Below are 23604 nucleotides of genomic sequence, written 5' to 3'. Positions count from 1 at the left end.
TATACACATGATTAGGGTATTGATGATTTTCAAAACCAGGAGGTTGTTCTACATACACCTCCTCATTAATATATCCATTCAAAAATGCACTTTTTACATCCATTTGAAATAATTTGAAATTCTTAGAGCATGCGAATGCTAGTAATAATCTAATTGCCTCAAGTCTAGCTACCAGAGCAAAGGTTTCATCAAAATCTATACCTTCTTCTTGATTATAGCCCTTTGCTACTAGTCTAGCCTTATTCCTAATTACAATTTCATTTTCATCAAGTTTATTTTTATATATCCATTTGGTACCTATAATTGAATATTCAGAGGGTCGTTCAACTAGGTTCCATACCTTGTTTCTAGTAAATTGGTTTAGTTCTTCTTGCATTGCATTTATCCAATTTACATCTTTTTCAGCTTCTTCTATGTGTTTGGGTTCAAAATGTGAGACAAAAGCTAGATTATTATTTAAGTTCCTAAGAGATGCTCTAGTCCTAACAGGTTGAGATGGATCATCTAAAATTAATTCCTTAGGATGCCCATGAGCATACCTCCAAGCCTTAGTCAGCCCATGATCCACAATAGCCTCTTGGCTTGATGATGCATTTCCAATTAATTTTTGTTCATCTTCTTGTAATGTCATCTCATCAATCTTTTCTTCAAGAATTTCAGCATCATCATCAAGATCAACTCTCTTGCTAGAAGAGATATCACTAGAATCATCAAAAACAACATGTATAGATTCTTCAATAACAAGGGTTCTTTTATTAAAAACTCTATAGGCTTTACTAGTTGTAGAATACCCCAAAAATATACCCTCATCAGATTTAGAGTCAAATTTACTTAGATTATCTTTCCCATTATTATGAACAAAACACCTACATCCAAAGACATGAAAATAGTTTACTTTTGGTTTTCTATTTTTCCAAAGTTCATAAGGTGTTTTCTTTATAATGGGTCTCAATAAAACTCTATTTAATATATGACATGAGGTATTAATGGCTTCTCCCCAAAAGTACTTAGGGAGGTTACTTTCACATAGCATGGTTCTAGCCATTTCCTCTAGGGTTCTATTTTTCCTTTCTACAACTCTATTTTGTTGTGGTGTCCTAGGTGCAGAAAAATTATGAGATATTCCCTTTTTACTACAAAATTCATCAAATAGATGATTTCAAATTCCGTTCCGTGGTCACTTCTAATAGCTATGACTGAAGTATCTCTAGCATTTGTTACTTCCTTATGAAATTTCTTAAATACTGAAAATGCTTGATCTTTATGAGCTAAAAACATGACCCAAGTATATCTAGAAAAATCATCTACAATAACTAGACCATATTTATTTCCACCTAGACTTGTGGTTCTAGTTGGTCCGAATAGATCCATGTGTAGTAGTTCTAGAGGTCTAGAGGTAGAGACACAATTTATGGATTTAAATGAGTTCCTTGATTGTTTGCCATATTGACAAGCTTCACATATTTTATTCTTCTCAAACTTTAGTTTTAGCAAACCTATCACGAAATCTTTTTTAACTAGTTTTCATATTGTGTCCATACTTGCATGACCCAACTTACGGTGCCATAACCAACTAGCATCATTATCCTTAGTTTCATTAACAACTAAACATGGGTTATGTTTGGCAAGATCCTCAAGGTCTACTACATACACATTCCCACGTCTTATTCCTTTAAAAACTAAACTGTTGTCATTTGAGTTGGTTATGATGCATAAAGATGGTTTGAACAAAACATCAAAACCTCTATCACACAATTGACTAATGCTAAGTAGATTATGCTTAAGACCATCAACATATCTAACATTATCAATAAAAGTGGAAGGGGTGATTTGTACTTTACCTATACCAATGATGTGACCTTGGTTATTGTCTCCAAATGTCACAGCACCTCCCTTCTTAGGCTCAAGGGTGAAGAATTGGTCTTTGTCACCCGTCATGTGTCTTGAGCAGCCACTATCCAAGTACCAACAATTTTTGTCGACCTTGGCTGCAAGACACTCCTACACAAGCAAATCATACAATTTTAGGTACCCAAGTTTTCTTGGATCCTTCATGGTTAGTAATGTTGGTTCCTTTTGGAACCCAAATCCTTTTAATTTTTCTCTTAGTTTTTTCTTTTCTATAATCACACACATTTGCTTTATGTCCTAATGTTCCACAGCAAAAACATGTTATTTTCTTAGTTTTGCTTTCCCCTGCTTTTACAAAGAAATTACTGAGGAGCTTTTGCTTATTTTTAGGTTTATACCCTAAACCAGCTCTATTGAACACAGCTCGTTGATTATTAAGTATCATTTCTAATTTTTCTGAGCTATATGTAAATTTTTCTACAAAAGACTTGTACTTTTCAAGTTCTAATGCCAATTTTTGTTTTTCTGTTTTTAGTCCATTTAGGTCTTTTGTGAGACTCTCTTTTATGATTTGTTTATTATTTTTAAGTTTTAATATTTCTTTGGTTAGTCTTTCATTATCTTTAATTAAGGCATTAGTCTTTTGAATTAACATTTGGTTGCTTGTCTTAAGTTCTGAATTTTCTTTAATGATAACATCTTTATCCTTAATTAATGTATCATACTTATGGAGGTGAGTTTGGTTAGTTAGTTTCAACTCTTTGTTCTTAAGGTTTATTGTCTTATACTCGTCCATTAATTCATTGAAAGCATCATATAATTCATCAAAGGTAAAGTCTAAATGTGTTTCGGATGTTACCTCATTGTCGTTAGCCATAAAACATAGGTTGGTATTTTCTTCTTGTTCCTCATCCGATGATGATGATGATGTATCGGAGTCCGATAGGGTGGAGACGAGGACTTTCTTTTTCTTGTACTTGCTCCCCTTCTTCAGCAAAGGACACTCAGCTCTGAAATGCCCCGGCTTCTTACACTCATAACATCTGATCCCCTCATTTTCCCTTTCCTTACCTTTATCCTTGTGATAGGAGCTTGAGGGGCCTCTCCTTTGATGAGAGGACTTCTTCCGGTTGATGAATCTACGGAATTTTCTTACAAGGAGAGCCTCATCATCATCTCCCTCATTGTCTTCGTCTTCACTGCTACTGCTGCAAGACAAATCTTTGTTAGTGGAAACAGATTTTAGTGCTATTACCTTTTTCTTGTGAGAGGACTCTTCTTCACTGTGTTGCTTCATTGTTAGTTCATGCGTCATGAGGGATCCAAGAAGCTCCTCGAGTGGCAGCTTGTTTAAGTCCTTGGCTTCTTGGATTGCCGTTACCTTAGCTTTCCATGACCTTGGCAAACAGCGAAGAATCTTCCTGACAAGTTCACTGTTAGTATAATTTTTGCCAAGGCTTTTTAGGCCATTGACAATGTCAGTAAATCTAGTAAACATGCAAGTGATTGTTTCATTAGAATCCATCTTAAATAATTCATACTTATGAACTAATATATTTATTTTAGATTCTTTTACTTGATTTGTGCCCTCGTGGGTCACTTCAAGTTTATCCCAAATCTCTTTTGCAGAATTGCAAGTAGAGACTCTATTGAATTCATTTCTATCTAAAGCACAATAAAGCACATTCATTGCTTTGGCATTTAGTTGTGCCTTCCTTATATCATTGTCATCCCAATCCTTTTCAAGTTTGGGTATAGTTACACCCTCTACAAAAATTGATGGGACGTATGGTCCATTAAGTATGGTGGTCCACATCTCATAGTGTTGTGCTTGGATGAATATTCTCATCCTTGCCTTCCAATATGAGTAGTCGGATCCATTAAAGGAAGGAGGTCTATGGGTGGACTGGCCCTCAATATGAGAAGATCTAAATGGGGTTGTCATTTTGATCTTTTACTCTTTTGGTAAAAGAGTTCCGGCTCTGATACCACTTGTTGCCCAGATAGACAACCCAAGAGGAGGGTGAATTGGGTTTTAAAATAATTATTGCAATTAAAAGATTTGTGAATAACTAATTAATACTTTTTGTAAGTGAATTAATTAGATGCTATGTGCAGTGAATGAAATGAAAGTAAGAGACAACAAAACAATCACAAACACAAGGAAATTTATAGTGGTTCGGAGCTAACCCTTGCTCCTACGTCCACTCCCCAAGCCTCACTTGGGAATTCACTATAACCCATTGGATTACAGCCGGTTGTTTTACAAGCTCACAACCTAACTTGTTGTTTTGCGAGATCACAACGAACTCGGTCGGTTTTTCCAGGCTCACCGACTAGAACCACCCGATTGTTTTTCCGGGCTCACAATCAAACCCTTACACCGTTGGTTTCAACCTAGGCTCACCAACAAACCTTTACACCCGTGATTCAATCCCCTGATTGAATCAAGTAAGGAACAAATGGTTTGAACAAAAGCTAACAGAAAAATAAAGCTTCTTAACAAGCAGATATTCAGCGATATAAGTAAGAGAGAAGTTAAGAGCCCTCAAACTAATTTATGAAGATGTAGAGGAGGGCTTCTCGAACTCGGGGTCTCCCCTTGATTGTCTCGAAGACTTGATGACTGAAGGAGACTTCTTTAATGCTGGGAAGAGTTGGTTGGATGGAGTTTAATGCCGCTCTTCCTTCTTTCACTTGTATTTGCTTGAAATCCTTTGGTAGGTGGAGATTACTTGTTTTCTTTGAATGGAATGTCACTTCTCTACCTTGCTACAGTTCTCTGTGGCTATTTAAGCCATTTCCTACGGAAACTAGCCGTTAGACACAATCTTCTAGCCGTTCTGCACATTCTGCACATCCTGACAATGTTTCCGTTGGGATCGGAGTCGACTCGCGCGATCTGGAGACGACTCGGCTGCTGCAGGAGTCGACTCATGCTTTTCTGGAGTCGGCTCGACAACTGTTCCAGATTTGAATTAAAGTGCTCTTCTCGACTGGGAGTCGACTCGACTTAACCCGGAGTCGACTCCCCAAAGTCTGGAGCTGACCTGGCATTTTTGGAGATGACTCGACGTAAGGAATCCAGGGATGCATTTCTCAAGTTTGCTCACTCGAGTCGACTCGGAAATTCTGGGAGTCGACTCGGCGCTCAGAGTCCGAACTCCCGATCTTCTATCTTTTTACTCGTGCCGTCCTGGAGTCGACTCGAACTGTTTCGGAGTCGACTCGGCTCTCAGTATCCGAAAAACAGTCTTCTGTCTTTTTGGGGTAGCGCTGTCTTGGAGTCGACTCGGACTTTGCGGGAGTCGACTCGGCTCTCAGTGTCCGAAAGTTGCTCTCTGACTTTTGCCTTGTATCACACTGGGAGTCGACTCTCGCTTCCTTTGGAGTCGACCTGCCAACCATCGGAGTCGACTCGAGTTCCTCAGGAGTCGACTCGGCTCTCAGGGTCCAAAATAACTTCTCTGTCTTTCTGTCTGTAACTCCCTGGAGTCGACTCGTACTACCCTGGAGTCGACTCGGCAGTATCGGAGTCGACTCGCGTTCTTCAGGAGTCGACTCGTTGACAGGTTTTGAGTTGGATCTTTCTGTTCGTCTGTCTGTTCTCAGTCAGAGTCGACTCGTAATGTACAGGAGTCGACTCGAGCTTGTGCCAGTGCTTCTGATACGCTTGGAGTCGACTCGTAATCTCCCGGAGTCGACTCGAGTCTCAGACTTTGGTTCAAATTGACTTCTTAACTGATCCAAAATGTCTTGAACCAAATCTAGAGACACTTAACCATAAATTTACAAGAATTTTACTGAAACACTAGATTGAATTCATTAGTAAACATAAGATATACTCAAATGCTTTGAGCTCATCAAAATCAAATAGGGTTATATTCAATCACTCCACAAGCGGTGTGCGCGCGGCAGGGGCGCTCGGGCCGATGCGCGGCCGTCGCGCTAGGACGGGCGCCCGGGAGGGCGCTCGCAAGGCTGATCTTCCCGATGTGCGCGCGGCCTGGCGCCCGGGCCCGCATTCTGCCGAGCGGCCGGGCGTGGGGGCGCGCGGCTTGGCGCCCGGGCCCACGCTCTGCTGAGCGGCCAGGCACGGGCGCTCGCGCGCGCTGCCTGGAGCCCGGTCCTACGCACCGCCGAGCGCTCGGTCTTGCATGGGCGGCCGGGCCCTAGGGCCTACGAGCAGCTGGTTGCGCGCGCGGCCAGGCCCCCGTGCCTGCGCTCGGCCGACCATGGGCCGAATCTCGGCCGCGCTTGGGCCAAAGCTCGATAGCGCTCTCGGAGTCTGTTGCTCGGGCGCGGGCACGGTCTGGCCTATCAGTTTGGATTGGCGCATTGGGGCCGCGCTCGATGGTGCTGAGCTTGGCGCGGCTGGGTGTGGGCTGGCCTCCAAGGCCTGTAACTTTTCCAAATCAGTCCCTTGGTCTTCGTGGTATCTCGTGCTCTGCGGTGCTCCGCTGTCGGCGCCCTGATGGCGACCCCTCCTTCATGCATGTCCGGGCCGAAAGGCTTCGCATGTGGGGAATGGGTGCGCGGGGCGCGACGCGGCTGCGATCGTGTCAGCGCGTAAGCGGTCTCGGATACGCATCCCACGGCGGGCTCCCTGCCTCGCTGCAGCTAATTGTCATTGGGTGCTTCCCTTAACTCCTACTCAGTGGACCTCTTTCGTGTCCCATTGCAATCCGTTAGTTTGCTTGTGTGGCCTACCCCCCTCGTGGAGGACACGTCGGCGTCCCATGTGCCTCTTCCGAACCCCTCTCCTTCGTTGTGGCGGGGGGCGGCCCTCTTTCGGCCCTCGAGCGCGCTTGGTCGGGAGCCCCGCCGTGGCCTCCCATTCCATCCGGCCGCTCTTGTCTCCGTGGGCTCTCACGGATGTGGTGGATTTATCGGTTCGGGGGCCCTCGGCCCCTGCATCCCTGTCCCGAGTGTGGCCGGCCATAGTTGCCGCCCCTGATGCGATGATGTCTGGCTTGCCCTTGTGTCCTCCCTCCGCAGGACGGGGGGATGGCAAGGGCGGGGTTCCGGCGTCGCTGGAGGACGTGTGCTACCTGGTTGATCCTGCTAGTTGTCATATGCTTGTCTCAAAGATTAAGCCATGCATGTATAAGTATGAACTAATTCAGACCATGAAACTGCGAATGGCTCATTAAATCAGTTATAGTTTGTTTGATGGTACGCGCTACTCGGATAACTGTAGTAATTCTAGAGTTAATACGTGCAACAAACATTAACTTCTGGAAGGGATGCATTTATTAGATAAAAGGTCGACACGGGCTCTGCCCGGCGCTCCGATGATTCATGATAACTCGACAGACCGCACAGCCCATGTGCCGGCGATGCATCATTCAAATTTCTGCCCTATCAACTTTCGATGGTAGGATAAGGGCCTACCATGGTGGTGACGGGTGACGGAGAATTACGGTTCGATTTCGGAGAGGGAGCCTGAGAAACGGCTACCACATCCAAGGAAGGCAGCAGGCGCGCGAATTACTCAATCCTGACACGGGAATGTAGTGACCATAAATAATAATACCGAGCTCCTCGAGTCTGGTAATTGGAATGAGTAAAATCTAAATCCCTTAACGAGGATCCATTGGAGCGCAAGTCTGGTGCCAGCAGCCGCGGTAATTCCAGCTCCAATAGCGTATATTTAAGTTTGTGCAGTTAAAAAGCTCATAGTTGGACCTTGGGCTGGGCCGGCTTGTCCGCCCCATGTTGTGCACCGGCCTTCCCGTCCCTTCTGCCGACGATGCGCTCCTGTCCTTAGCTGGACGGGTCGTGCCTCCGGCGCCGTTACTTTGAAGAAATTAGAGTGCTCAAAGCAAGCCCACGCACTGGATACATTAGCATGGGATAACATCACAGGATTTCGGTCCTATTGTGTTCGCCTTCAGGATCGGAGTAATGATTAAGCAGGACAGCCGGGGGCATTCATATTTCATAGTCAGAGGTGAAATTCTTAGATTTATGAAAGACGAACCACTGCGAAAGCATTTGCCAAGGATGTTTTCATTAATCAAGAACAAAAGTTGGGGGCTTGAAGACGATCAGATACCGTCCTAGTCTCAACCATAAACGATGCCGACCAGGGATCGATGGATATTGCTTTCAGGACTCCGCTGGCACCTTATGAGTAATCAAAGTTTTTGGGTTCCGGGGAGAGTATAGTCGCAAGGCTAAAACTTAAAAGAATTGATGGAAGGGCACCACCAGGAGTGGAGCCTGCGGCTTAATTTGACTCAACACGGAAAAACTTACCAGGTCCAGACATAGCAACAATTGACAGACTGAGAGCTCTTTCTTGATTCTATGGGTGGTGGTGCATGGCCGTTCTTAGTTGGTGGAGCGATTTGTCTGGTTAATTTCATTAACGAATGAAACCTCTGCCTGCTAACTAGCTATGCGGAGGCATCCCTCCACGGCCAGCTTCTTAGAGGGACTATGGCCGCTTAGGCCACGAAAGTTTGAGGCAATAACAGGTCTGTGTGTTGGAAACCCTAGTGGTCGCATGCATATATTTTTAAAAATTTTACAGCAGAAGCATGAATTAAACTATTTAATTCCTATGCATGCTAGAGATCATATCTCTACAATAAAAATAGATCCAGGATTTTAAACATTTATCCTAAACAAGTATGCATGATTCTATATCTAATATGTAGCCATGCAGAATTTCAGCAACCTAGTTGATTTCTAATCCTAATTTTCAATGAGATCAGATCTCATACCTTTTTGCTTTGAGGACTTTAATGATGACTTAATCACCTTTTATAGCCACACACGTGTCTGGCCTCTACAGATAGTCCACGCGAAGCTCTAGGAAGATCTTCCTCCGTGGAAGTGCTAGCTCGCGTAGAGGTGCTACAATGGCTGAATCTTTTTTCTTCGAAACACTCGACCTTTGATTTTTTTTCGAACGGACGAAGGATGGAGATGAAGGAGAAAGAGGAGAAGAGGAGGGAGGCTAGCTATCAGAATTTTTCAGAATTTAGAACCCTTTCTAAAGACCATTCGAAGAACCCTAGGCGTGGGGGCTCTTTTATAGCCAAAGACCCCCATGCCTTCTCTCCCCTTTTGCGCCAACTATTTTGGCAGATAAAATCTCCAAAAAATCCTGGTGATCACGAAAGCTAAGAGGAGAACAAATCCTCTTAATTTTGTGCTATCTTTAACTACATTTTGAATCCCTAAAAATAGGGATTGATGCGCCCATGATGCTGCCGCACGCCACCCCTGCTTCTTCCTTTTCTTCACGCCATAAGATCCTATCAAATAGGGATTTCATGGTGCTACCTTTTTAGGAAAACATTCTCCCATGCCTCCTCTGATTTGTCATGCCAATATTCTAGAATTCTTGGACTATGGTTACCATATAATTAATCCCAATGACTCCAAATGCCTAAGATGACTTCAGAGTTCTGTCAAATCTTTAATCAGTGCATGCAAAATATGTTTCAACTTTACAAATCCTGTGACTCGTCATAAGGATTACCCTGGCTAAGGTTTTGCTAAATTAAACATAAGGGCATTATCTTCTATCGCTAGGAGGGGTCAATTCCATCTTGATTCATGCACCGACTTCACAAGTACTTGACTGCACCCAGTAGCCTTCCATCACTAAATTAGATATTCAGATATTCCGGTATCAAAGTACAGCGAGTTACTTGCAAGTCACCGTGGTGATCTCAGGTCTGAGGGATACTTATACCCATATCCACCTGGAACATCTCTTGACAGGAGAGCGTTCTGAAACTGGTCATGTTCAGTAAAATGTACTCCTATACTTCACCTGTGTGACATATCAGTGTCTTTACACTCTTTGGTTAAGAGGACAACCAACATATATGGCACACAACGACCTATTCTTGATAATGCTATTGTTCTAGTGATAGCATATCGTTTGGTCGCGAACTAGTTTAAGGACTCATAGATAAATCCTCCTTTATCGTTTAGTAGAGTCCTAAGGACTTCATTACATTACTTGAGTTCATGAAGATGCAAAATATATAATGAAACATTGCCAAATAATTTTTATTAATTTCATTAATTCATATACAATTCAATTATCAACAGGCTGACGATTGTCTTTTAGGACACAATTCCCAACAACTCTCACTTGGACTAAAGCCAATCGGTACAGTATCGTATACCCATCTTTGACTTGTAATCATTGAACTCTTTGGTGCCGAGGACTTTAGTAAATAGGTCGGCCAGATTTTTCTTTCCATCGATCTTCTGAAGATCTATATCACCTCCTTCTACTATTTTTTGAACAAGATGATATCGTCGCAGAATGTGCTTGGTCCGCTGATGTGTTTTTGGTTCCTTCGCTTGAGCAATGGCTCCAGTGCTATCATAGAATAGTAGAACTGGACCATCAATGGAGGGTGCTACTCCAAGCTCGGTGATGAACTTTCGCATCCATATAGCTTTCTTGGCGGCATCGGATGCAACAATGTACTCTGCCTCGCACACTGAATCAGCCACAGTATGTTGCTTGAAACTTTTCCAAAAGACAACACCACTTTTCAAGGTAAAGATGTAACCCGACACACTTTTGCTGTCATCATGATCTGACTGAAAACTGAAATCAGTGTATCCCACTAATTTCAAGTTAGTATCTCCATAGACAATCCACTGGTCCTTAGTATTTCTGAAATACTTAAGAATGGGTTTTACAATCTTCTAGTGGTTGCCACTTGGATCAGACTGGTATCTACTCACTACCCCTAGTGAGTATGCCACATCTAGTCTGGTACATGTCATTGCGTACATAATAGATGAAAGAGTAGATGCCCTATGAGCCAATCATTTGATGGGTTTTTCTTTGTAATCCTCCAAATCATGTACTTTGACACTTAAAGGCATTGTATTTCATCATTTGCTGATTATATATTTTATCGTTGGATGATGAACCCCATAAATTAGGACATTAGTTTTAGGATTATGATGAGATCATACCAGTGAGACCTAAAATCCTAAAATCCTAATTTAGAATATTTCCAGTCAAATTGGTATATTGAGTCGGGGATCAATTTTACCGGAAAGACTGGCATATCTTATGTATGCTCGATATAGAGGGTGATTGATCTCACAATCACTTGTGTGAGATACTAATACAAAGATGTGGGTGCTCATTAGAGGAATGAGTTCACTGAAATGACTAGCCATGAGAACATCTTATGGATTCTTACTTAATTATCAAAAGATGGTTCTCATAGTGGGAGTTGTGCAAGTGATCCTTAGACCTGAGATCACCATGGTACCTTGTGCACTTGAACCTATGTTTTGGTTTATCCTCATTCACGACATTGCGTTGTGTACGGGGTATTCTGGATATGGTGGATTTTGTACGAAGGATGTGAGTAGGTCAACAAGAAATCAGTCACTTTTAGTAAGAGAAGGTAACATCCTACTTACTCTAATCTTATGATGATTCAAGAAGCCTTTGATCAAAACAAAATGAAAATTAGAAACAGTTTCTAATGTTTCATTGTTTGAATTATCATATAAAAGATTGAGAGAGACATAAATAAGTGATTGAGTTTGATATTGATCCATACTCATGCACTTATTCAGGATGTAGTATGATTGAAGGATTGAATTGCACGGTAACTTGCCACTGAAGGGTATGTTTGGATTTGTCCAATACATTCCTCATCTTCTGGGTAGACATGATACGTTGCTACACGTCAATCTTGTCTTGTGGGTTGATCGGATCAAAGAGTTTGATTAGATCAAAGCATCAGAAAGGTTCTGATTGCTAAGCCAGGTTTAGCACTAAATTAGACCTAAATTGGATTAGAGGTATTCTAATTAGGTTAGGTCAACTTGCACCTGAACCTACTGCTGGCTAAGATAAGGAACCTAATGGGTCACAAACAAGGGAATTGATCAAGGGTCTAATTGGATTAGATCATGTTTGCAAGATGAACATGCTAGCACGTGTTGCAAACCCTAGCTTCTGATTCAAATTAAATTCGAATCTGATTCATAGATTAGGTTGATCTAATATGATTAGATCATGACCTAATATGGGTTAGCCAAGAGTTGGAACCTATTTGGCTTTAATTAGACCTGATTTGACTAGGTTTAATGTTTTTTTTAAGTTGGTTAAACCCAATTGGATTGGGTTTGATAGGGGCTTCACTTCTGGACCATTGGATCGCTCCTTGGATGAAGGATCTGGTCCACTGGTTGGCACCTTCATCTTGACCATTGGATGGCTTCCTGAATGAAGGATCTGGTCCACTTGTTGGCGCCTTCATCTGGACCATTGGATGGCTTTCTGGATGAATAATCTGGACCATTGGCCAGCGCCTGAATCTGGACCACTAGATGGCTCCCTAGATGAAAGATCTGGACCATTGGTTAGCGCCTGAATCTGGACCACTGGATGAATCTCTGGATGAAAGATCTGGACCATTGCTCAGCGCCTGAATCTGGACAATTGGTAATGGCATCTTGCTTCTGGACCATTGGATGGCACCCTAGATGGTGATGCCTTGATCTGGACCATTAGATGGCGCCTAGATCTGGACCATTGGCTTTGGTTCCCCGCATTTGGGCCCTCAGGATTTAAGAGGGAGACGTGAGAAAGAAGCGTATCATTAGATATAGTTTTTTCTAAAGCTTGATACACCCTTCTCCTTAGCGCCCCATCATGATGGGATGCCGGCGTGTGGATGGGATGCATCCCTTTGTGATGCATCCCTCCATCTCTTATAAATAAGGAGGCACCCCGGGGTTCTAAAAATCATCCGAGAAAAAGCCTCTCCTTCTCTCTCCCTTATCCCTTTTTTCTTACAAGCCTCTCTCTTTTGTCCTAATCCAAGACAAGAAGGTCTTCTTTAGGACAAAAATGCTAGTGAATGTTTTAGAGGTAGAAAGGAAGAAGGAAGTGAAGAAAAATCAGCCAATTAAATTCTTTGGAAGGATTAAACAACTAGAATCAAGTTTTAGTGGAGCTAGAGTCTTGAACCCATTTCTGTGTGGATCAACATTGGAGGGTGAACATTTGGGCACCTTAGGACATCTTCAGACATATTGGATATAGCGTGACAGGTATTCTTCTGTACCAAGATTATATTTTCTACATTATTTGGTTATACTATTAATGTGATCTTAGCTTATTAGGGTTTCATATATGATGAGAGCACAAAAGTGCAATCGTCATACCATCTTAATTAGTATTATAGCTAATCATTAATGATAAAATTAACTAATTAATGTTGTATTTGTGTTTGAGTGCAAGTAATCCAAGAGACCCAATAACATTGGGTTTGAGCTCAGCTCATCCTAGCGTGCCAGCCCGTGCCATGCCATGCCTCAGCATATCAGCCCATTCCAAGCTTCATGCGATGAAGGTCCCAACCGAAGCCATGCAGTCCCCATGTCCAGCTCGTCTCCATTCCTTCCGGCTGTTTCGAGCAAACACATGTCCGAGCTCAAGTCAAGCCAGCATCTTCACGTGATGGAGCTCATCCCGCGATGTAGCCAGTTTTCTGGCACGTCTCTGCGTCCAGCCCGCATCTCCTCCGACTTAGCACTCCATCCGTCCGTGGGCCAAAGAAGAAAATCCATCTTCTTTCGCCCGTTCCAGCCGCATCCGCACCATGATAGGCTCCTCCCAGTGATCCCGCGGCCAGCCATGAAGCATCCCGACGATTCCGCGGCGGCCTCGAAGTGATCCCGCGGCCAGCCCCTCTTCCGTGATCCCAGCGCCCGCATCCAACTTCCACGCCTTCCTCCGAGAAATCCCCGCTTCTCCCTTCTGGATTCGAGACCCCCCTCCTCCGCCTCTGCTTCCGCCCATGATGCAGACGCTAATCCATGATCCCAGCATCAAGCCGCCCGTCTCAGCCTCCCATCGCATCTTCTTCCGTCCGCACGTCAACCTCTCGGAATCCCAGCGGCCATCATCCGGATCCACGCTCCCAGCATCCAACTTCTTCCTCCAAGCGATCCCGCGCCAGCTCCATTGATCCGGCCGTCTGCAATCAATCCGGCGCCCCAGCAATCACGCGTCCCCCTTCCGGATTCGAGGTGTCCTCAGCGTCCTCAGCGTCCGCCCTCTCCTTCCTCTCATGATCAAGCCATCTACAAGAAAAAAAATTAATTCAAAAAGAAAATTTAAAAATTAATTTTTTTTCCAAAAATACTAAAATTTAAAAATTTAAATTCAAAATTTGAATTCTGAAATTCAAAATTTGAAATAAAAAAGAAGAAAAAAAAAATTTGCTTGCTCATTTAATCAGTACAACCTAATGACATTTCATAAACTTTAAAAAACATTGAATATTTGCTGCATCTAGTATTAAGCATTTGCATAAAATAATTTAAGGGCAAAACCCATTAAAAGGATAAGGTCGGGAAGTCATTACCTGTCCTTAGCCCAAAAATCACCACCTTGCATACATATCCTAAGCCAAATTAAATTAAAATCAATTAGACGTTGGCCTTAGGGTTTTCGAGCTCAATTAGGCTCTTGGAAAAAAGCGGCTGAAAGCCACTCCAGTGAGAATTTTGTAATTGGTGATGTCTAGGAAAGTTTTACAACAGTGAGAACTGTTACGGGTATTGTGGTACTGGTGTATCCCTTCTGGCACCACCACACACCCCGGGACTTTTCTGGTCACTGGTTACTGGATCGTTTAACTGGTAAGCTCAAGCTTAATCTGAAAGGGAGATTAGGAGCTGTCTAATCTAGGTAAGAATTTTAGGAATTTTTACCTAATAACTCTCCACGCAACTAGATTTAAGAAGCTACTAAACCTCACTTAATTCTAAGACTAATAGAGTCAAATTGTTGTGTGGTGTTGGTTGTGGTCATCTGTGTCTAGCCTTTCTTTTCTCTTAGGATTTCGTTCATTTTAGGAGTCAAATCTAATGAATTGTTGATAATGTATGCATGGTAGAAGGTCATTAAGGGATAAGTTAACCCCATTTGATCCTGAGATTGACAGAATTTTTCATCACAACCTACGAACTGTAAACCAACCGTCAATCTCTACAATGGGTGAACATATTAGAACTTTGAATGAGTTGTTCGCACCTGTTGTCCAAAAAGACAACCCAAGAGGGGGGGGGGGTGAATTGGGTTTTAAGTAATTATTGCAAATAAAAACTTAAGGAGTAACTAATTAAATCTTATTGCAAGTAGATTAATTAGTTTACTATATGTAGTGAATGAAGGGAATGGAAGAGACAATGAAACAATCACAAACACAAGAGATTTTATAGTGGTTCGGAGCTAACCCTTGCTCCTATGTCCACTCCCCAAGCTTCACTTGGGAGTTCACTATAATCTTTCGGATTACAGCCGGTTGTTTTACAAGCTCACAACCCAACTTGTTGTTTTACGAGATCCCAACGAACTCGGTCGGTTTTCACAGGCTCACTGACTAGAACCACCGGATTGTTTTTCCGGGATCACAATCGAACCCTTACACGTTGGTTTTACCCTCAGCTCACCAACCAACCTTAACACCCTTGATTCAATCCCCTGATTGAATCAAGTAAGAAAAGCAGTTTGAAAAGAGTACAAGGATAGCTTCTTGAAAAGCAAATATAAACAATATGAATAAAGAAGAGTTAGAAGCCCTCAAACAGATTTTTGGAGGTGAAGAAAGGGGCTTCTCGAACTCTGCAACTCCTCTTGAGTGTGCTGAAGATTTGCTGTCAGAAGGGGAGCCTCGAATGCGAGGAAGACGTTTGGAATATGGACTTCAATACACTTCTTCCTTCTTTCTCTTGTATTTACTCTTGAGAGGCTTTGGTAGGTGGAAATCCCTTTTGCTTTGAATGGAGTCTCTCTCTTGATGTCTATTACTGTTTACTCTGGCTATTTAAGCAATCCCCATCGAAAACTAGCCGTTAGACACACTTTTATAGCCGTTCTGCACAGTCTGCAACTCCTGACATAGTGTCCGTTGGGATCGGAGTCGACTCGGCTGTTGCTGGAGTCGACTCATGCTTTACAGGAGATGACTCGCCCACTGTTCAAAATTTGAAATAAAGTGCTATCCCGTTATGGAGTCGACTCGGCCAAACTTGGAGTCGACTCGCCAATATCTGGAGATGACTCTGCCTTCTGGAGACGACTTATTTTCAGGAATCCAAAGGTCTTTCTTTCGGGTTTACTTCCTTGAGTCGACTCGGATTCTCTTGGAGTCGACTCGGCTCTCAGAGCCTAAAAAACTGGTCTTCTGTCTTTGGAGTTGAACTGCCTCGGAGTCGACTCGGACTTTGCTGGAGTCGACTCGGCTCTCAGAGACCGAAAAACTGCTCTTCTATTGTTGGAGTTGAACTGCCTCGGAGTCGACTCGGACTTTGCTGGAGTCGACTCGGCTCTCAAACACCAAAGTTGTCTCTCTGACTTTTAGTCTTGCATTCCTCTGAGAGTCGACTCTTGTTTTTTTTTGGAGTCGACTCGCCAACTGACGTGGGAATTTATTTCACATATTTTCTTAGTCTTAATTATTTTGTTTTAGAGTGTTTTGTATGTTCTTAGCTCATTTGTCTAGAATTTAGGTGTCTTTTATATTTATTTAATTCTTGAAAATTCTTGGTATTTTGCAGGTGTTTAATTATTGAATTGGTTGAAATTGGGCTGGTCTAGTCAACCCAGAATACTGTTCGGTTTTTGGGTTCTAACTGGAGCTACAGACATCCGTTTCAGATGTTGTTTAGCTTGCTGGAAAGATAAGATGGAGATCTAAAACTTTTATGAAGATCACAAAACCAAGTTCTGCCGTTTTAAAGTCCAAAACTTAGCCGAAACGGAGAAGTCCGAATCTGTCCAGAATTTTACTGCGGCCCAGACCCTGTTTCGGTTTTCAGCTTGTATCTGGAGTTATATAAGTCAGAATAATGCAAACCCAGATGCGTTGGAAAGCTGAGAACTATATCTAAAACTTTTGTGAAGGGTCCAACTCCAAAGTATATCGTTTTGGTGCTCTAAATCCAGCTGGGAGTCGAGTCTAAAAATCAGCCTAGAATTTCGGGATTTCAGCTAGCAGATAGGGAGGAAATCTGTTTTAAAATTCAAAAAAAGGAAATTCCGAAAAAGAGAAGGAGGGCTAGCAGATACGAAGAGGAGGAGAAGCAGATAAAAAAAAAGAAGAAGCAGAGAATCTGAAATTCCGAGAGGAGGAAAAGCTAGAAATTCCGAGAGGAAGAAAAAGCTGGAATTCTGGGAGAAAGAACGGAACGGAGGATTTTTGCAAATACAGAGTTCTTTTCCTTTCTCATATATATATATTTTTTATTTTTTATTTGCTGAATTGTTATTAAGAATGTTGAATGCGAATTTATGTTTGAGAAATAATTGGATTGATTTATTAGTTATGATTTGCTAGTTTTCTTATCCTAGGGCTAGGACGTAGTCATTGAATTTTTGATATGAATTGAGTATGGTTGTATTGAATATCTTTTGTTAATTGCAATTTGATGATTTCGGTTTTCATTCTTGCAATTTACTGGCCATGAATTGCATGCTTAAGATGTTGAATGAAGTAACGAAAGTTGAAGTTCGATATTAGTTGGTGAATTTATCAAACATTGGTGGTGTAGTTTAGAAATAAATGCACACCCTTGTGACCTACAATCAAGAATTTCACAGATCATAATGAATTTATATTAATTTCTATGATCACGAAAGTAGACATAGGATTAATATAGGTATAGGTGTTATACCTTGAAAGAGGATATCACATAAAAAAAAGGGATTCGGTCATTGTAATTAGCAGAATATTAACAATCAGATTTAAATTCATTGAAGGAATTCAATTGATGAAATCCAAGCCCTAGGAACCTTTCACATTTGATTTTTCAGGTCAAGAAATTGCAGTCAGTCACATCAATTTGGGGTTGTCTAAATAATATAGAAAATTTATAAATTGGTACTTGAATCGCCTCCTTGTGGAAACGATACTCTTTTTGCCCTATTCTACTTGTCATGACCCATGCACTTGTGGTAGAGTCTAGGGACTATCAAGTTTTTGGCGCCGTTGCCGGGGAGGATTGTTTTTAATATCAATACAAATAATTTTCTGCATTAATTTAGACTGTTTTGTTCTTTTTGTTAATTTACGTTTTCTATATTTAGTGTATGCCACGAAACTGTGAGCTAATTGAGCCTTTTGATCCAGAAATTGAGAGAACCCTACGAGCATTAAGGAAACAACAAAGATTAGAGCTAAAGCAAAAACAAGCAGTAGCCATGGCAGATAATCAAGATAACCAGAATAAAAGGTTGTTGAGTGACTATGCAGTGCCGAATGTCAATGGTGCTCAACCCAGTATTGTGAGACCTACAGTCAATGCTAATAATTTTGAGATTAAGCCTGGTCTCATCCAGATGGTGCAGCAGGAGCAGTTTGGTGGAGGACCTTCTGAGGATCCACATGCACACCTTGCCAATTTCTTGGAGATTTGTGATACAATCAAGATGAATGGAGTTAGTGATGATGCTATTCGACTCCGACTTTTTCCATTTTCTCTAAAGGATAAAGCCAAGGCCTAGTTGAATTCCAAAGCGCCTAACTCTTTCACCACCTGGAATGCCTTGTCACAAGCTTTTCTGAGTAAGTATTTTCCCCCAGGTAAGACTGCCAAACTTAGAAATGATATTACCAGTTTTGCTCAGTTTGATGGTGAATCTTTGTATGAAGCCTGGGAGAGGTTTAAGGATTTGCAGAGGAAGTGTCCACATCATGGTCTTCCTGATTGGCTGATTGTACAGACTTTCTATAATGGATTAACACATTCAGTCAGAATTACTATAGATGCAGCTGCAGGAGGTACTTTAATGAGTAAGTCAACAGAAGAGGCATATGAGTTGTTAGAAGAAATGGCCTCTAACAATTATCAGTGGTCTAATGAAAGATGTATGCCTAAGAAAGTTCCAGGTATGTATGATGTAGATGGCATAAACATGTTGAATGCCAAGGTTGATTCTCTAGTAAAAATGTTCGGTAAGCTGGGTAATGTGAATTCCGTTTCTAGTCCTGTATTGAGTTGTGATTGCTGTGGAGGAGCTCACATGAGTTCTGATTGTATGCAGGTTCAATTTGTGTCTAATTATAACAGGCAGCAACAGCAGAACAACCCTTATTCCAACACATACAACCCAGGATGGAGGAATCATCCTAACTTTTCATGGAAAGATCAAGGTAACCAAGGTAGCAGTTCTAGACCTCTCCATCCTCCTGGTTTCCAACCAAAACCATCCCAACCAGAAAGTAAACAGTCTTGGGAGATAGCTATTGAGAAGTTAGCCAATGCCAGTTCAGAGAGATTTGAGAGACTGGAAGCAAAGGTTGACCAGTTGGCGAGTTCCAATAGAAATGTGGAGATTCAATTGGGGCAGTTAGCCAATTCCATCAATTCTCGTGGACAGGGTAATTTGCCTAGTAAGACAGAGGTCAATCCGAAGGAGCATTGCAAGGCAGTCACCTTGAGAAGTGGTAAGCAACTTGGTCAGGTAAGTGGTGAGACTATAGTTGGTGATAAAGTAGACTATGAAGAGGTGAACAAGAAGGTCAGTGAAGAAGTTGAGGACCTAGCCAAGACACCATCCCCACTACCACCAGTCGAACCTTATGTTCCTCCCATTCCTTTTCCTCAAAGGCTTAAGCAGAATAAAATTGATCAACAGTTTGAGAAATTTTTGAAAGTGTTTAGGCAGCTTCACATTAATATTCCTTTTGCAGACGCCTTAGCACAAATTCCTGCATATACAAAATTTTTAAAGGAGATCATGTCTAAGAAGAGGAAATTGGAAGATTTCGAGACCATTGCCTTGACGGAGGAATGCAGTGCCATTATCCAGAATAAGCTTCCACCAAAGCTAAGAGATCCAGGGAGTTTTTCTATTCCTTGTACTATAGGTGATGTTGATTTTTCTAGAGCTTTGTGTGATTTAGGTGCTAGTGTTTCACTAATGCCTTTATCTGTATCTAGGAAGCTTGGATTGAAGGAGTTAAAGCCTACTACCATCTCTTTGCAGCTAGCTGATCGATCGGTCAAATATCCTTTAGGTATTCTTGAGAATGTGCTGATCAAGGTAAAGAAGTTTATCATTCCAGTTGATTTTATTGTTTTGGAGATGGAAGAAGACACCGAGATCCCTATCATTTTAGGCCGGCCCTTTCTAGCCACAGCTGGAGCTATCATAGATGTTAAGAATGGTAGGTTGACTTTGAAGGTTGGTGAAGAAGAGGTAGAGTTTAATTTATTTGAAGCTACTAAATATCCTTCTTTTACTGATCATGTTTTTCGAGTTGATGTTGTAGATGAGTCGACCAGAGAGTTTTTTAGGGCTGAAAATACTAAAGAACCTCTTGAGACTTGTTTAGTGAGTGCAGGGACAAGTAAAGATGATAATCTAGAGATTGCTAAAGTGGCGTGTGCATTAGAGGCTACATGTCCTAAGCCAAAGAAGAGAGGTATTTATTTTGAGGATATCGGCAAAGGTAAGCCACCCCCTCCCCCTTCTAATGTGCAAGCACCAGTTCTGGAGTTGAAGCCATTACCCTCACATCTCATGTATGCATTTTTAGGTGAGAATAATACTTTGCCTGTGATTGTGAGTGTTTCTTTGTCTGATGAGCAACTTGACAAATTGATACGTATTTTGAGATTGAGAAAAAAAGCCATAGGATGGACTATATCAGACCTTAGAGGAATTAGCCCTTCATTGTGTATGCATAGAATTTTAATGGAGGATAACCATAAACCTATTGTTGAAAATCAGAGACGGTTAAATCCGAACATGAAAGAAGTAGTTAGGGCTGAAGTTCTTAAATGGTTAGATGCAGGGATTATTTATCCTATATCTGATAGTTTATGGATTAGTCCAGTGCAGGTAGTACCTAAAAAGGGTGGGATGACTGTGGTGCATAATGAAAATAATGAATTAATTCCCACTAGGACAGTAACTGGGTGGAGAGTCTGCATAGATTATAGGAAACTTAATAGTGTTACCCGTAAGGATCATTTTCCTTTACCTTTTCTTGATCAGGTGCTTGAGAGACTTGCTGGGTATGCATATTACTGTCTTTTAGATGGTTATTCAGGGTATAACCAGATTTCTATATCCCCCGAAGATCAAGAAAAGACCACCTTCACTTGTCCTTATGGTACTTTTGCATTCCGTAGGATGCCTTTTGGTTTGTGTAATGCACCTGCTACATTCCAACGTTGCATGATGGCTATTTTCTCTGATTTTGTTGAAAAGATCATGGAGGTTTTCATGGATGATTTTTCTGTTTTTGGATCTTCTTTTGATAGTTGTTTAGATAACTTATCTCGAGTTTTGCAGCGCTGTGAGGAGACCAATTTGGTCTTGAATTAGGAGAAATGTCATTTTATGGTGCAGGAAGGTATTGTTTTAGGCCACAAAATTTCAGCAAGAGGCCTTGAAGTGGACCGAGCAAAAATAGAAATTATTGAAAAATTGCCACCACCTACAAATGTTAAGGGAGTTAGAAGTTTTCTTGGTCACACAGGATTTTACCGGCGTTTTATTAAGGATTTCTCTAAAATTTCTAAACCTCTTTGTAATCTGTTGAATAAGGATGTTGTGTTTGATTTTGATAAGGACTGCTTGAATGCTTTTAACAGGTTGAAGCAAGAGTTGGTGTCAGCACCAATTATGGCAGCCCCAGATTGGAGTTTGCCTTTTGAGCTAATGTGTGATGCTAGTGATTTCGCTCTGGGTGCTGTTCTCGGCCAGAGAAAAGATAGGAAGTTGCATGTTATATATTATGCTAGTAGAGTTTTAAATAATGCACAGTTGAATTATGCAACTACTGAAAAAGAATTGCTTGCTGTTGTGTTTGCTTTTGACAAGTTTCGATCTTATCTTGTAGGTTCCAAGGTAATCGTATATACGGACCATTCAGCAATCAAGTACTTGCTGAAAAAGAAAGATGCCAAACCGCGCTTGATTCGGTGGGTGCTGTTGCTTCAAGAATTTGATCTTGAGATTCGAGACAAGAGAGGCATGGAGAATGTGGTGGCAGATCACTTGTCTAGATTAGAGGGGCAGTCAAGAGCAGATGAGGTGCCCATTAATGAAAGCTTTCCAGATGAGCAGTTGTTGGCAGTTTCAGTCATCCCCCGGTATGCTGATTTGGTGAACTATTTGGTGAGTGGCATTGTTCCCCCTGATTTGAGCTATCATCAGAAGAAAAAGTTTTTGTGGGATGTGAAGCATTATTTTTGGGAAGAACCGCTACTCTATAAACACTGTGCAGATGGGATGATTAGAAGATGTGTGCCCCAAGATGAGATGGAGGATATACTTGACCATTGCCATTCCTTGGAGTGTGGTGGACATTTCAGTACCTCTAAGACAGTTGCAAAGGTATGGCAATCTGGTTTTTATTGGCCGACCATGTATCAAGATACTAGACAATATGTGAGCATGTGTGATAGATGTCAGAGGGTTGGCAACATTTCGAAAAAGAATGAGATGCCCTTGACCAATATCTTGGAGGTTGAACTGTTTGATTTATGGGGAATTGATTTCATGGGCCCATTTCCTTCTTCCTTCAATAATCAGTACATTCTGGTAGCAGTGGATTATGTGTCTAAATGGGTTGAAGCTACTGCAACTCAGACTAATGACTCTCGAGTGGTGATGAGATTTGTGAAGAAAAATATTTTTTCAAGATTTGGTGTGCCGAGAGCTATTATTAGTGATGAAGGCTCCCATTTTTGTAATCGGTCATTTGAGGCTTTGTTGAAGAAATATGGGGTTACTCATAAGGTGGCACTTGCCTATCATCCCCAAACAAATGGGCAAGTGGAACTTGCAAATAGGGAATTGAAGCAAATTTTGGAGAAAACTGTGAGCAGTTCAAGAAAGGATTGGGCAAATAAGTTAGATGATGCACTTTGGGCCTATAGGACAGCTTTCAAGACACCTTTGGGTATGTCTCCTTACAGACTTGTCTTTGGAAAGTCTTGTCACTTACCAGTGGAATTGGAACACAGGGCCTATTGGGCAATCAAGGATTTGAACATGGATTTGAAAGCTGCGGGGGAAAAGAGATTGTTACAGTTGAGTGAGTTGGAGGAGTTTAGGTTGGATGCTTATGAAAATACTCGGATTTACAAGGAAAAGACAAAGCATTGGCATGACAAACATCTTCAGATTAGAAACTTCGAAATTGGGCAGCAAGTATTACTCTTCAACTCAAGACTTAAGTTATTTCCAGGCAAGCTTCGTTCTAGGTGGTCTGGCCCATTCACGGTAACGAAAGTGTATCCATATGGTGCTGTTGAGGTGCGTAGTGAGGTCACTGGTGCATTCAAGGTTAATGGGCAGCGTTTGAAGCCTTATCTTGCTAGTAATGTGGTTCCTAAAGGAGTGATTTACTCTTTGAAGAATCCTACCTATGGTTGATGGTGTGGAAGTCAAGCTAATGACTGTAAACAAGCGCTTCTTGGGAGGCAACCCAACCACAAAAAAAAAAAAAAAAAAAATCCTTTCTTTTGTCTTTTGTTATATGTTTTAATTGTTGTTTTTATTTAAGTCTTTGAATAATTATTGTTGTTACCCCTTTCTTTTTGGTTGTGTTGTGTAGGTGCAGAAAAATCAAGCAAAAAGCTAGTTCGTGTTCAATTCAGTCGGACATTCATTGTGTTCAGCCTTGCTAAAAGGGGAGTATTAGTCTTCCATTTTTCTTTGCTTTCACATTGAGGACAATGTGAAAATTTGGGGGAGTGGATATTTGATTA

The 23604-nt window shown here is 41.6% G+C and overlaps 1 non-coding gene and 1 pseudogene across 1 annotated transcript; one reads left to right on the top strand and one right to left on the bottom strand.

Annotated features, from left to right (window-relative positions):
• Positions 1–18076: 18076 nt before the first annotated feature.
• On the top strand, positions 18077–23269 carry LOC120105927 (annotated as a pseudogene).
• On the bottom strand, positions 18470–18576 carry LOC120105931. The gene has a single exon (XR_005508175.1). It is a non-coding gene; the product is annotated as a small nucleolar RNA R71 (small nucleolar RNA).
• Positions 23270–23604: the final 335 nt, after the last annotated feature.

The sequence above is a fragment of the Phoenix dactylifera genome, unplaced genomic scaffold (assembly GCF_009389715.1).
Source record: "Phoenix dactylifera cultivar Barhee BC4 unplaced genomic scaffold, palm_55x_up_171113_PBpolish2nd_filt_p 000399F, whole genome shotgun sequence".
In the NCBI taxonomy this organism is placed as follows: domain Eukaryota; kingdom Viridiplantae; phylum Streptophyta; class Magnoliopsida; order Arecales; family Arecaceae; genus Phoenix; species Phoenix dactylifera.
The sequence above is the reverse complement of the archived record's forward strand: the minus strand, read 5'-3'. Positions and strand labels throughout refer to the sequence as shown.